Source organism: Amblyraja radiata, chromosome 16, assembly GCF_010909765.2.
Source record: "Amblyraja radiata isolate CabotCenter1 chromosome 16, sAmbRad1.1.pri, whole genome shotgun sequence".
NCBI lineage: Eukaryota > Metazoa > Chordata > Chondrichthyes > Rajiformes > Rajidae > Amblyraja > Amblyraja radiata.
The window spans coordinates 35,485,742-35,501,119 of record NC_045971.1 but is presented as its reverse complement, the minus strand read 5'-3'; the positions used below and the strand labels follow the sequence as shown (position 1 = coordinate 35,501,119).

General features: G+C 46.1%; 1 pseudogene; it reads left to right on the top strand.

Annotated features, from left to right (window-relative positions):
* The first annotated feature begins 5,584 nt into the window (after positions 1-5,584).
* LOC116982340 lies at positions 5,585-8,364 on the top strand (annotated as a pseudogene).
* The last annotated feature ends 7,014 nt before the right edge of the window (positions 8,365-15,378 follow it).

The window sequence follows — 15,378 nt, the reverse complement described above, 5'->3', positions numbered from 1 at the left end:
GTCACATCTAACTCCCTCTTAAATATAGACAATTAACTGGTGTCAACTACTTTATGTGGCAGAGAATTCCAGAGATTCACCACTCTGTGTGAAAAATGTTTTTCTCATCTCGGGCCTAAATGATTTCCCCCTTATCTTTAAACTGTGACCCCTTGTTCTGGACTTCCCCAACATCGGGAACAATCTTCCTGCATCTAGCCTGTCCAACTCCTTAAGAATTTTGTAAGTTTCTATAAGATCCCCTCTCAATCTTCTAAATTCTAGCGAGTACAAGCCAAATCTATCCAGTCTTTCTTCATATGAAAGTCCTGACATCCAGGAATCAGTCTGGTGAACCTTCTCTGTACTCCCTCTATGGCAAGAATGTCTTTCCTCAGATTAGGAGACCAAAACTGTACGCAATACTCCAGGTGTGATCTCACCAAGACCCTGTACAACTGCAGTAGAACTTCCCTGCTCTTATACTGAAATCCTTTTGCTACGAATGCTAACATACTATTCGCTTTCTTCACTGTCTGCTGAACCTGCATGCTTACTTTCAATGACTGGTGTACCATGACACCCAGGTCTCGTTGCATCTCCCCTTTTCCTAATCGGCCGCCATTCAAATAATAGGATCATATTTTGCTTGGCGGGCTTACACCCCAGCGATATTAGCATTGACTTCTCTAACTTCAAGTGACCGTTGCTTTCCCGCTCTCCCTATCCTTCCTGCTTCCCAGTTCTCCAACCAGTCTTACTGTCTTCGTCTACATTTTATCTCTGATTACCTTCTCCCAGCCAACAATGATCTATTCTAAATGTTCCTTGATCTCGATTCCCTTTATCCTATTTTCACACCTTACACCACCTTATCTATAAGTATGTAAGTGAGTATGTACATTTTATTTATATAACACGTTTAAATCAACTTGTCGAAACCAGTGCTTTATATAGAAGAAATAATTAAGTTTCCGTACATCGATAGAGAAATACAAAAATAAAAAAAATGACACAACACATTATAGAATTTAACATGAACGTCCCCCCACAGCAGAATCAAAAATTTCCACTGTGAGGAAAGGCACCAGAAAGTTAAGTCCTCTTTCTCTGTGATCACCCAAGGTTGTGGCCTATTTGTGGCCTCCGCAGCCAGTCCGATGTTTTCAGGCTCTCTTGCTGGGAACTTGAAACGCCGGGGTAGGGTGAACACTCCTCAGCCGCTTGGAATGTCTGGAGCGGCTGCTCTCTTACCGGAAACCGCGCCACCGAAGTATCTATGTATCTCCCTCTTCCCTGACATCAGTCTGAAGATGTGTCTTGACCCGAAACGTCACCCATTCCTTCTCTCCAGAGTTGTTGGCAGTCCCGCTGAGTTACTCCAGCATTATGTGTCTATCTTTGGTTTAAACCAGCATCTGCAGTTGCTTCAAACACGTCCCAGCTACACTCGTCCCACCTGTCCATATCCCTCCAAACCGGTCCTATCGATGTACCTGTGGAACTGTTTAAATGTTGGGATAATCCTTACCTCAACTACCTCCTTTGGCAGCTTGCTCTATAGACCCTTGGAGTGGAAAAAGTTACCCCACAGATTCATATTATATCTTTTTCCCTTCACCTTAAACCTTTGTCCTCTGGTCCTCAATTCACCTACTCTGGGCAAGAGACTCTGTGCATCCACCCGATCTATTCCTCTCATGATTATATACACCTCTATAAGATCACCGTGTGCTCCAAGGAGTACTTAACTACTTCTCCATATAGCTCAGACCCTCTAGCCCTGGCAACATCCTCCACAATGTGAAGTCCGCCAGCTCCCGCGCACGGTTGGAGCTCCCGAAGTCGATCCACAGCAAAGGGACGACCAACTCCTTGTTAGGCTGCAGCACAGACGGAATACAGAAAAATTGCATCTCCTTCGAGGAAAGACATTAAAAAGTTGCCCCCAACACCCCCCCCCCCCCACCCACATAATGCAAAACTAAAGATACGTTAAAACATACAATTAACAACAGACTATGAACAACAAAGAAAGAAAAGGACAAGATAGACTTTTGTTGAGGCTGCTATTGCACGGCAACACCCGGTGGATAATATATATGTATGTATATGTAGACAATAGGTGCAGGAGTAGGCCATTCGGCCCTTCGAGCCAGCACCGCCATTCAATGTGATCAAGGCTGATCATCCTCAATCAGTACCCCGTTCCTGCCTTCTCCCTATATCCCCTGACTCTGCTGTCTTTAAGAGCCCTATCTAGCTCACTCTTGAAAGTATCCAGAGAACCGGCCTCCACCGCCCTCTGAGGCAGAGAATCCCACAGACTCACAACTCTCTATGTGAAAAAGTGTTTCCTCGCCTCCATTCTAAATGGCTTCCCTCTTATTCCACTTTTTAAGAAAGGCGGGAGAGAAAAAAACGGGGAATTATAGACCAGTTAGCCTGGGGAAGATGCTGGAGTCAATTATAAAAGATGAGATAGCCGCACATTTGGATAGCAGTAACAGGATCGGTCCGAGTAAGCATGGATTTACGAAGGGGAAATCATGTTTGACTAAGCTTCTGGAATTTTTTGAAGATGTAACTAGGAAAATGGATAAGGGAGAGCCAGTGGATGTAGTGGAACTGGACTTTCAGAAAGCATTTGATAAGGTCCCACATAGGAGATTAGTGGGCAAAATTAGGGCACATGATAGTGCTGACATGAATAGAGAAATGGCTGGCAGACAGGAAACAAAGAGTAGGGATTAACGGGTCCCTTTCAGAATGGCAGGTAGTGACTAGTGGGGTACCGCAAGGCTCGGTGCTGGGACCGCAGCTATTTACAATATACATCAATGATTTGGATGAAGGGATTCAAAGTAACATTAGCAAATTTGCAGATGACACAAAGCTGTGTGGCAGTGTGAACTGTGAGGAGGAAGCTATGAGAATGCAGGGTAACTTGGATAGGTTGGAGTGGGCAAATGCATGGCAGATGAAGTTTAATGCGGATAAATGTGAGGTTATCCACTTTGGTAGCAAAAACAGGAAGGCAGATTACTATCTAAATTGGCGTCAAGTTGGGAAAAGGGGAAGTACAACGGGCTCTGGGGGTCCTTGTACATCTGTCTATGAAAGTAAGCATGCAGGTACAGCAGGCAGTGAAGAAAGCAAATGGCATGGTGCCCTTTATAACAGGAGGAATCGAATATAGGAGCAAAGAGGTCCTTCTGCAGTTGTACAGTGCCCTGGTGAGACCACACCTGGAATTTTGTGTGCAGTTTAGGTCCCCTAATTTGAGGAAGAACATTCTTGCTATTGAGGGAGTGCAGTGTAGGTTTACAAGGTTAATTCCCGGGATGGCGGGACTGTCATATGCTGCGATAATGGAGCAGCTGGGGTTGTACACTCAGGCGTTTAGAAGGATGAGGGGGGTCTCATTGAAAAATATAAGATTGTTAAGGGCTTGGACATGCTAGAGGCAGGAAACATGTTCCCGATGTTGGGCGAGTCAAGAACCAGGGGCCACAGTTTAAGAATAAGGAGTAAGCCATTTAGAACAGAGACGAGGAAACACTTTTTCTCAGAGAGTGGTGAGTCTGTGGAATTCTCTGCCTCATAGGGCGATGAAGGCAGGTTCTCTGGATGCTTTCAAGAGAGAGCTAGATAGGGCTCTTAAAAATAGCGGAGTCAGGCGATATGGGGAGAAGGCAGGAACGGGGTACTGATTGGGGATGATCAGCCATGATCACATTGAATGGCGGTGTTGGCTCGACGGGCCAATTGGCCTACTCCTGCACCTATTGTCTATTGTCTATTCTTAAACTGTGGCCCCTGGTTCTGGACTCCCACAACATCGGGAACATGTTTCTTGCCTCTAGCGTGTCCAAACCCTTAATAATCTTATATGTTTCAATAAGAACCCCTCTCATCCTTCTAAACTCCTGAGTGTACAAGCCCAGCTGCCCTATTCTCTCAACAAATGATAGTCCCGCCATCCCGGGAATTTACTTTGTAAACCCACGCTGCACTCCCGTGCTAGCAAGCGCGCGCGCGCACACACACGCACGCACACACACACACACACACATATACACACACACACACACACACACACACACACACACACACACACACACACACACACACACACACACATCCCTCATGACACGTGATAATAAACTAAACTACATTTACTAATAAACTAAACTAAGATTACAAATCTGGGATCCAGAAAAGACCAGGACAGTGGTGCAGCAGATAGCGCTGCCGCCGCACAGCGCTAGTGGCCTGGGTTTGATCCTGACCTCAGCTGTTGTCTGTGCGGAGAGGTCAGGATCAAACCAGGCCTTTGGTGCTGTGAGGCAAAGGCCTGGGTTTGAACGACAAAAAAAGTGTATCAGTGTATCTCGTTGCATGTGACAATAAACTAAATTAACTACATTTCTTTAAATGTATGTTCTTATTTTTCATTCCATCAATGCCAGGCTGGTTGTAAAGTACTTAGGAAATCCTGACAAATACTTCTGAACGTTGAGACGTGGAGCCTGAATTGTATTGTATTGTATTGTATTCAAATGTATTGTCATTGTCTCAGTTAGAGACAACGAAATGAATTTCCCTTACAGGCAGTATCATAAAAATAAAAATAAATAAATAATAATAAATAATAAAACATATTAAAAATAAAATAGAATTTAAAAAAAAGCACAAACACTGAAAGTCCACGACACAACATAACACAGTGGCACCAAGGTGAGTAAGGCACCATAGTCCAGCCAGCCTCCCCTCCGTTCTTCCCAGATGTTCACTCGTGGTCGAGGCCTTCCTAGCACCCGCAGTCGCCGCCCCGGGCGGCCCGATGTTCAGGCCCTCACGCCGGGCTGGTGGACCGCCGAAGCCGATCCCCGACGGTGAACATCCTCCTCCTCAGCGGCCCAGACCTCCAGATCAGCCGCCTCCCGCAGCCGGAGTCCGCAGCTCCCGAGTCCGCAGCTCCCGAGTCCGCAGCCGGAGTCCGCAGCTCCCGAGTCCGCAGGCCGAGCCGGGCAGAGTCGCAGGACCCCGCGCTGTCCATCAGCGCCGCCCGCGTTGGGAGCTACGCAAACCGCAGCTCCAGGATGTCGGTGCAGCAGGTCCAGCACTCCGGGCTCCAGAAGGCGATCCCCGGTAAGGCATCGCCAGCCCCGCGATGTATCAGCGCTGTCCCGCCGCTGCTGATGCTCTGGTCGATCCCGGCAGGAATGGTCGTGCCAATCCACTGGGTAGGCCGCTGGGGGGGGGGGGGGGGGGGGGGGGGGGGAGGGCGAGGACGCGACTCGAATAATATTCGCGTCTTCACCAGGAAGCGGCTGAAGGACGGTATCCCCCGCACCGTACCCTCTTCCCCCACATAAAAACACCAAAAAAACACACAAAAAAACAAAACACTTTTACATAACTAAATAAACAAAAAAACAAAAAGATACCGGGCTGTAGGTGGAGGCTGCTGGCACCAGCGCCACCGGAAGTACAACACTTCTTATGAATTTATAATGCATAAGAACATCCAGGTTGCTCACAGCAGTATCATCAGATACGACATGACAAGGGAGCATGTTGGTGTGTTGAAGCTGGTACCATGATCCCTTTGAAGCCGGTGGTTGAAGTGGTGAACCTGGGGAGGATTTCTTACGGGAACACACTGCAAGCTCAGTGGAGGTACATCTGGTGCCACATCGACTCCCTGTCGCAGCCGCCAGCCGCTGAACCGGCGGTAAACGCGCTGCTCCTGTGAGCATCCCCCTGTCTACACTGTCGGCATAAGGACGGCGCAGTACCGGGTGGAGGAAGAGGAGAGGCTGAAGGGGCTGGGGGCCGAGTTCCACCGGGCAGACCGAGGAGGGCTTATCACCTTCCACAGCCCCATGCAGCTAGTGTGCTACCCCATCCACAAGCTGGCCCACTTCAGGATGAGCGTGCGCTGGTACGTGGCCGAGCTGGAGGCCACCACCGTCCGGCCCTGCCGCACGTTCGGGATTCAAGCAGACACCAGGCCAGACACCGGCGTCGGGGTGGCAAGCAACAAAATCTGTGCCATCGATGAGTGCCACAAGTTCAGTCTCGTTTAATTTATTGTCACGTGTACCGAGGCATAGTGAAACACTTTAAGATAGACACAAAATGCTGGAGTAACTCAGCGGGACATGCTAGAGGCAGGAAAAATGTTCCCGATGTTGGGGGAGTTCAGAACCATGTCCTGAAATGGAACAATTAAATTCTTATGCCCCTGGCTCACTTAGAAAACGTGAACGGAAACCTCTGGTGACCTTCCGCCCCACCCAAGGTTTCCATGAGGTTCCCGGAGGTTTTGGTCACTCTCCCTAATGGTTGAAAGTGGTTTTCGCATAGTCAAGGCTTCTATGTTCCTGCGATTATTTCAACAAAATCAAAACCGGTCTTTACTAAAAATAGGTTGCCGTTTGGTCGAAGCCCGTGGAATGGGGTTGTTATTTACTTACAGGCAGTCGAAGGCGATCTCCTTCGCTGACCGGCCATTTTGATTGGCTCATTGGAGTTTTCAGCAAGGATCCTATAGGATATTTGGTTTTCAGGAGCTAGAAGATCCGCAGAAAGATAAAATACCTGCTAACTTTATTAAACTTCTTAAAACTGTCTCTACTCCTTCTCCCCTCCTTCTCGCCCTCCTTCTCCCCCTTTCTCTCTCCCCATTCTCTCTCCCGCTTCTCTCTCCCTCTTCTCTCTCCCCTTTTCTCTCCTCTTTCCTCTCCCCTTCCCTCTCCCCTTCTCTCTCCTCTGTTCTTCTCTCCCCTTCTTTCCCCTTCTCTTCCTCCCCCGCGCTCTCTAAAGGACTTACCGTGCTCTGTGGCAGCCGTTTACCTTCCTCTTCATCCGCTGTCCCTGGCCCCCACCTTCGCGATGTGGTTGTGTGTGTGTGTGTGTGTGTGTGTGCGGTCGGCAGCAAAGATCCTGTAGGATCTTTGGTCAGTAGATGCAGCTCACGCTTCGGTCGAGGCGTTCCAGGCGAGTGACCAAAACCTCTGGCGACTCACGGAAACCTTGGGTGGGGCGCAAGGTCACCAGAGGTTTCCGTTCAGGTTTCCTAAGTGGGACAGGGGCATTACTTGCTGCAGTGCGACATATATGTAATCGCAAATTCTATAATAAACACACAGATAAAGTGCAAATAACAGATAATGGGCTATTAATAATCAGTTTTGTCTGAGCCAGGTTTAATAGCCTGATGGCTGTGGGGAAGTAGCTATTCCAGAACCTGGTTGTTGCAGTCTTCATGCTCCTGTACCGTCTACCTGAAGGTAGCAGGGAGATGAGTGTGTGGACAGGATGGTGTGGGTCTTTGATGATACTGCCAGCCTTTTTGAGGCAGCGACTGCGGTAAATCCCCTCGATGGAAGGAAGGTTTGAGCCGATGATGGACTGGGCAGTGTTAACTACTTTTTGTAGTCTTTTCCTCTCCAGAGCGCTCAAGTTGCCGAACCAAGCCACGATGCAACCGGTCAGCATGCTCTCTACTGTGCACCTGTAGGAGTTAGAGAGTCCTCCTTGACAAACCGACTCTCCGTAATCACCTCAGGAAGTAGAGGCGCTGATGAGCTTTCTTGATAATTGCATTAGTGTTCTCGGACCAGGAAAGATCTTCAGAGATGTGAACGCCCAGGAATTTGAAGCTCTTGAACCTTTCAACCATCGTTGATATAAATGGGGATGTGGGTCCCCATCCTCCTCCTTCCAAAGTCCACAATCAGTTCCTTGGTTTTGCTGGTGTTGAGGGCCAGGTTATTGCGCTGGCACCATATGGACAGTTGCTCTAACGTTACCCATTCCTTCTCCCCAGAGATGCTGCCTGTCCCACTGAGGTATTTCAGCATTTTGTGTCTATTTTCCATTTAAACCAGAATCTGTTGTTCTTTCCTACACATTTAAGCTGCTCCTCAACCTGGATGTTACAGTGTTCAGGCTCTTATACCTTCAGTAAACATTATTCCAGCTGTTTCAATTGCTACATTGCCCACCACTGCCATTCCTTCCCTTATTGTGTCTGTCTGTCTGTGTCTCAACAGGAATCCACTGCGGCAGATACATCACCTCTCACGGGTTAGCGCTGAACTGCAACACTGATCTGCACTGGTTCTCCCACATCACGCCCTGTGGCCTCAAAGGCAAAGGGGTGACGTCCCTGACTCAAGTACTGGGCAGAGAAGTGACCATCTCCGAGGCCATGGAACCCTTCCTTGAAACATTCGCCGCACAGTTCAACTGCACGCTGTGGCGTTAGGAACTTTCCATCCCCACAGATCACCCAGCCAACGGGTCGACTGAAGAGGTTTTCAGATGTCGGATGTTTGCAAGGAAATAATGTTAGCAATTTTGGGCCCCATATCTGAGGAAGGATGTGATGGCACTGGAGAGGGTCCAGAGGAGGTTTACAAAAATGGTCCCAGGAATGAGCGGGTTAATATATGATGAGCGTTTGACGGGGCTGTAGTTTATTAAGGGTTTGAACACGATAGAGGCAGGAAACATGTTCCCGATGTTGGGGAAGTCCAGACCAGAACCAGGGGCCACAGTTTAAGAATAAGGGGTAAGCCATTTAGAACCGAGATGAAGAAAAACTTTTTCTCCCAGAGAGTTGTGAGTCTGGAATGCTCTGCCTCAAAGTGCGGTAGAGGCCGGTTCTCTGGAAACTTTCAAGAGAGAGCTAGATAGCGCTCTTAAAGATATTGGATTCAGGGTAATGGGGAAAAGGCAGGAGTCGGGTACTGATTGGGGGATGATCAGCCATGATCGCATTGAATGGCGGTGCTGGCTCATAGGGCTAAATGGCCTACTCCTGCACCTATTGTCTATAGAAGAATGAGGGGGGGGGGACTACACCGTGTCGCAGAGACAAAGCGACAACACCGTAAGGAGAGAGAGAAGACATCTGCAGACCCACAAGTGGACGACCCTATGGAGAGAACAGTCATACTCATTTCGAGTTACCGGCGATGAACACACAAGAGAGACTATTTAAACTGTTATGCCAAGCCAATGAATGTAAATAATGTAAATAAATGAGCTGGACATCAATGTTGATTGGTTAGGTTTAGTTTTGCGATATAGTGCGGAGATAGGCCCTCCCGCCCACCGAATCCGCACCAAGGAAGATACGACAGAGGCTGGTTTACACTGAAGATAGACACAAAAGATGGACTCAGCAGGGCAGGTAGCATGTCTGGAGAAAAGGAATAGGTGACGTTTTGGGTCTAGACACTTCTTTGGACTGAGGGTCAGGGGAAAGGGAAACAAGGTATGGGAATGTACAGAACAAATCAGAGCCGGAAACGATGGGACCAGGAAAGGTGGAGCCCATAATGATCTATTGCTGGTCATGGAAGAGATACAAACAGGGAAACTATCAGAACATCAAAATGGGGGAGGAACAGAGAAAGGGAAAGCAAGGGTTACTTGAGGTTATTGAAGTCAATGTTCATACTGCTGGGTAAGCTGCCCAAGCGAAATATGAGGTACTGTTCTTCCAATTCAGTTGTTTGTAACTATAAAACAACAGTATGTACCTAGATATCCAGTTGGTAGCTGTCTAGCTAGCTACCTAGCTGTCCAGTATGTAGATCACTCTAGCTAGCTACGTAGGTATCCAGTATGTAGCTCAGACTTGCTATCTACCTAGCTATCCAATATGTAGCCATCTAGCTAGCTACCTAGTTATACAGTATGCAGCCATCTAGCTGGCTCAATTGTGATCATGTTTTGTCTTTCTGCTAACTGGTTAGCACGCAACTAAAGCTTTTCACTGCACCTCAGTACCCGTGAGATCAAATTAATGGGGTAAAGAATTATATGAGATATTTATGTGGACTGGTGTACCAACACACCAGTTGTTATTGCTGTTGTTGCTCATATTGTATTGCTCTTTAACGTGCTCTCCCCTAAATCTACATTTACCTACCTTCCCTACTGCACCATTTAAAGCTGCTCTCTCCTAATTCACCATTTAAAGATGCCCTCCCTTAATTCACCATTTAAAGGTGCCCTCCTTTAATTCACCATTTAAAGGTGCCCTCCCCTAATTCACCATTTAAAGGTGCCCTCCCCTAATTCACCATTTAAAGGTGCCCTCCCCTAATTCACCATTTAAAGGTGCCCTCCCCTAATTCACCCTTGAAAGGTGCCCTCCCCTAATTCACCATTTAAAGGTGTACTCCCCTAATTCACCATTTATAGGTGCCCTCCCCTAAATCTGCCCTAATCCCCCCTATTTCTAGCCATCTAGCTAGCGATCCAGTATGTAGCTTAGTCTAGCTACTCCTAAGCAACATCTGCACTAGGTGTACTGGAAACAATCTTACAGGCGGTGGCTTGTTTAACAACTTCATTCTATGGCCATGGTCGAATATTGTACTTTGGAGGCTAGTTACATGGCACAGGGAACATCTGAAGCCTCTCAGACACGATAATAGACATGGAGCTGATCACTTCACAACACCAGCATCGCGTCCTCTAATGTGTAGGAATGAACTGCATATGCTGGCTTACATCAAAGAAAGACACACAATGTTGGAGTAACTCAGCGAGACAGGCAGCATCTCTGGAGAGAAGGAATGGGAGACGTTTCGGGTCAATACCTTCAGGCTGAGAGTCAGCGGAGAGGGAAGCTGGAGATATGGAAGGATAAGGTGTGAAAAATTATTTTTAGTATATATTTTAAGAGGGCTTGTATACAAAAACAGGAAATGTAATGCGGAGGCTCTTTCAGGCGCTGGCCTGGCTGCATTTGGAATATTGTGAACGAATTTGGGCACCATCTCAGAGGAAGGATGTGCTGGCTCTGGAGAGGGTCCAGAGGAGGTTTACAAGAATTATCCAAGGAATGAGTGGGTTAATCCATGATGAGCGTTTGTTGGCACTGGGCCTGTACTTGCTGGAGTTTAGAAGAATGAGGGGGGACCTCATTGAAACATATAGAATAATGAAAGGCTTGGGCTAGAGTAGATTCAGAGAGGATGTTTCCACTAGTGGGAGAATCTTGGACTCTTAGCCTCAGAATTAAAGGATGCTTTTTAAAGAAGGAGACGAGAGAAATTTCTTTAGTCAAAAGATGGTGAATCTGTGGAATTCTTTGCCACAGAAGGCTGTGGAGCCCAAGCCAGTGGATATTTTTAAGGCAGAGATAGAGAGATTCTTGATTAGTTCGGGTGTTTGTGATTATGGGAAGAAGGTAGGAGAATGGGGTTAGGAAGGAGAGATAGATCTGCCACGATTGAATGGTTTGAGTAGACTTGATGGGTCGAATGGCCTAATTCTGCTCCTATAACTTATGACATTCTGAAAACGACAGATCAATGCCGATGATGATCAAGGAAATGTGGAATAGTTCACTGTAGGCTGGGCGAAATTAACAAAGAAGCATACAATCAGTAAAATTAATCAGCACAGTGACACTAGTCGGAAAACTGGGGTGGGAGAGAGATGGAAAGAGAGGGAAAGCAAGGGTTACGTGGTTAGATAGATCAAAACTCATACCGCTGGGGTTGGAGGAGGTGCAAGTGAACCTCTGCCTCACCTGAAAGGACTAGGGCGTATGAAGTAGTGAAGACGCCAAGAGATATAGGGAGAAGGCAGGCACGGGTTATTGATTGGGGACGATCAGCCATGATCACAATGAATGGCGGTGCTTGCTCGAAGGGCCGAATGGCCCCTCCTGCATCTATTTTCTATGTTTCTATCTCGGTATGTAGCACAATCTAGCTAGCTATCAAGCTATCCAGTATGTAGACATCTTGCTAGCTACCTAGCTATCCAGGATGTAACGATCTAGCTAGCTACATAGCTATCAAGTATGTAGCCATCTAGCTGACTATGTAGCTATCTGGCATCTAGCTCATAGATAGCGACCCAGCTATCCAGTAGCCATCTATCTAGCTATCCAGTATGTAGCTCAGTCTAGCTAGCTATCGAGCCATCCAATATGTAGCTGTCCAGCTAGCTACCTAGCTGTCCAGTATATGGGCATCCAGCTAGCTATCTAGCTATCTAGCCATTTATGTAGCCATCTAGCTATCCAGTATGTAGCTCAGTCTATCTAGTGATCCAGCTAGCCAGTATATAGCCATCTAGCTAACTATCACTATCCAGTATGTACCTCAGTCTAGCTAGCTATCCAGCTATCCAGTATGTAGCCATCTAGCTATGTACCTAGCTATCCAGTATGTAGTTCATACGAGCTAGCTACCCAGTATGTAGCTATCTACCTAGATTTTAGCTTTGCAGTATGTAGCTCAGTCGAACTAGCTACATAGCTATCAAGTACATAGTTCAGTCTAGCTAGCTATCTAGATATCCAGTATGAAAGTCAGTCAAGATAGCTACGTAGTTATTCAGTATGTCGCCATCTAGCAGCCAATCTAGCTATCCAGTAGGTCGCTCAGTCTAGCTAGCTACCGATCTGTCCAGCATTTAGCTCAGTCTAGCTAGCTACCTAGCTATCCAGATATGTAGCTCAATCTAGCTAGCTAGCTAGCTATCTGGTGTACCCATCTCGCTATCTTCCTAGCTATCCAGTATGTCGCCATCTAACTAGCTACGTAGCTCAGTCGAGTTAGCTACGTACCTCTCCAGTATGCAGCCAAAGAGCTAGCCATCCAGGTATGTAGCTCAGTCTAGCTAGCCGTGTAGCTATCCAGTATGTAGCCATCTAGCTAGCTATCTAGCTATCCAGTAAGTAGATCAGTCTAACTGACAATCGAGCGATGCAACCCTGCTGTGATTGTTATATGGTTATACGGTAATATATAGCCATCTAGCTAGCTATCTAGCTATCCAGTATGTAGCTCTGGCTAGATACCCAGCTGTCCTGCATGCAGCTCAGTCTAGCTATCCAGTAAATAGCCATCCAGATAGCTACCCATCTATCCAGTCATCGCTTTTCGCATCCTGAATTTTCGTCACATATCGCGTCCTAAATTTTCTGTCCCTTTTTGTGTCCGGATTTTCATCTTTTCGCGTCTTGAATTTTGGTCATTCACGCATCCTGAAATTTCGCCGCTATACGCGTCCTGGATTTTCGTCACTTTTTGTGTCTTGGAATATCATCGCCTTTCATGTCCTGAATTTTCATCGTTAATGGCGTCCTGAATTTTCTTCACTTTTCGCGTCCTGAATTTTTGTTGCTTTTCACATTTTGAATTGTCAATTTTGTGTCCGCAATTATCGTCGCATTTCACATCCTACTTTTCACGTCTTAATTTCCGTCGCGTTTCATATCCTAAATTTGAGTCGCATTACCCGTCCTGAAATTTTGTCGTTTTTTGTATCCTGGATTTTTCGTTGCTTTTCGCGTCCTGGATTGTTGTCGTTTTTCGCGTCCTGAATGTTCATCGCTTTTTGCGTCCTCTATTTTCGTCCCTTTTGGCGTCCTCTATTTTCGTCCCTTTTCGCGTCCTGAAATTTCTTCACTTTTTGCGTCTTGAATTGTCGTCGCTTTTGACATCCAGAATTTTCGTGACATATCGCTTCCTGAATTTTCGTCAGTTTTCGCATCCTGAAATTTCGTCGATTTTTGCATCCGCAATTATCGTCGCTTTTCACATCCTATGTTTTCGTCGCTTTTGGAGATCAGAATTTTCATCACTTATCGCTTCCTGAAGTTTCTGTCCCTTTTTGCGTCTGAATCTTTTTCGCGATTCGCATCTTGAAACTTCGTCGCATTTCGCATCCAGAATTTTCGTTGTGTTTAGCATCCTGAATTTTCGCCCTTTTTCGCGTCCAAAAATGGTGTCACTTTTGTTGTTGTCACTTATCGCGTCCTGAATTTTCGTTGCTTTTCACGTCGCAAATTTTCGTCTTTTCGCGTCTTGAATTTCCATTGCTTTTTGCGTCCTGAATTTTCATCACTTTTCGTGTCTTAATTTTCGTCGCTTTTCATGTCCTAAATTTGAGTCGCATCACCCGTCTTGAATTTTCGTCGGTTTTCGCGTCCTGAATGTTCATCATTTTCGCGTCCTGAAATTTCGTCGATTTTTGCGTGCTGATTGTCGTCGCTTTTCATGTCCTGAATTTTCGTCACTTATCGCTTCCTGAATTTTCTGTCCCTTTTTGTGTCTGAATTTTTATCACGTTTTGCGTCTTGGATTGGCGTCGCTTTTCACGTCCTAAATTTTCATCACTTTTCGCGTCTTAATTTTCGTCGCTTTTCATGTCCTAAATTTGAGTCGCATTACCTGTCCTGAATTTTCGTCACTTATAGCTAACCCGAATTTTCTTCACTTTTCGTGTCCTGAAATTATGTCAATTTTTGCATCTGCAAATATCGTCGCTTTTCGCGTCCTAAATTTTAATCACTTTTCGCATCTGTTTTTTTTGTCGCTTTTCACGTCCTGAATGTTCGTCAATTTTGAATCCTGAAATTTAGTTGACTTTCACGCACTGAACTTTTGTCGCTTTTCGCGTCCAGAATTTTCGCCGCCTTTAGCGTCCTGAAATTTTGTCACTTTTCCCGTCTTGAATTTTTGTCGCTTTTCGCCTTGAATGTTCGTCCCTTTTCGCGTCCTGAAATTTCGTCACTTATCGAATTTTCTGTACCTTGATCGCGTTTCGCATCTTGAATCTTCGTTGCTTTTCACATCCAGATTTTTTGTTGCCTTTAGCATCCAGAATTTTCGTCGCTTTCCGCGTGCTGAATTTTCGTCACTTTCCGCGTCTTAATTTTCGTCGCTTTTCATGCCCTAAATTTTCGTTGCTTTTCGCGTCCTGCATTGTCGTCGCTTTTCGCGTCTTGAATATTTGTCGCTTTTCGCGTCTTGAATATTTGTCGCTTTTCGCATCCTCTATTTTCGTCCCTTTTCGCATTCTTAAATTACGTCACTTTTCGCGCCTTGAATAGTCGTTGCTTTTCGCGTTCTAAATTTTCGTCTTTTCGCATCTTGAATTTCCGTTGCTTTTCACGTAATGAAATGTTGTCGCTTTTCGCGTCCTGAATTTGCGTCACTTTTCGCGTCTCAATTTTCGTCGATTTTCATGTCCTAAATTTGAGTCACTTTACCCATCCTGAAATGTTGTCGATTTTTCATCCGGAATTGTCGTCGCTTTTCATGTCCTGATTCTCCGTCACTTTTCGCGTCCAGAATTTTTGTCGGCTTTCGCGTCCTAAAATTTCGTCGATTTTTGCGTCCGGCCTTACGCGTCTTGAATTGTCGTCACTTTTCGCATTCTGAATGTTCGGCGTCCTGAAATTTCTTTGCTTTTTGCGTCCTGAAATATGATCACTTTTCACATCCTGAATTTTTGTCGCCTTTCGTGTTCTGAATTTTCGTCGCTTTTTGCATCCTGAATTTCCATCACTTTTCGCGTCCTGAATTTCCGTCGCTTTTCATGTCCTGGATTTTCGATGCTTTT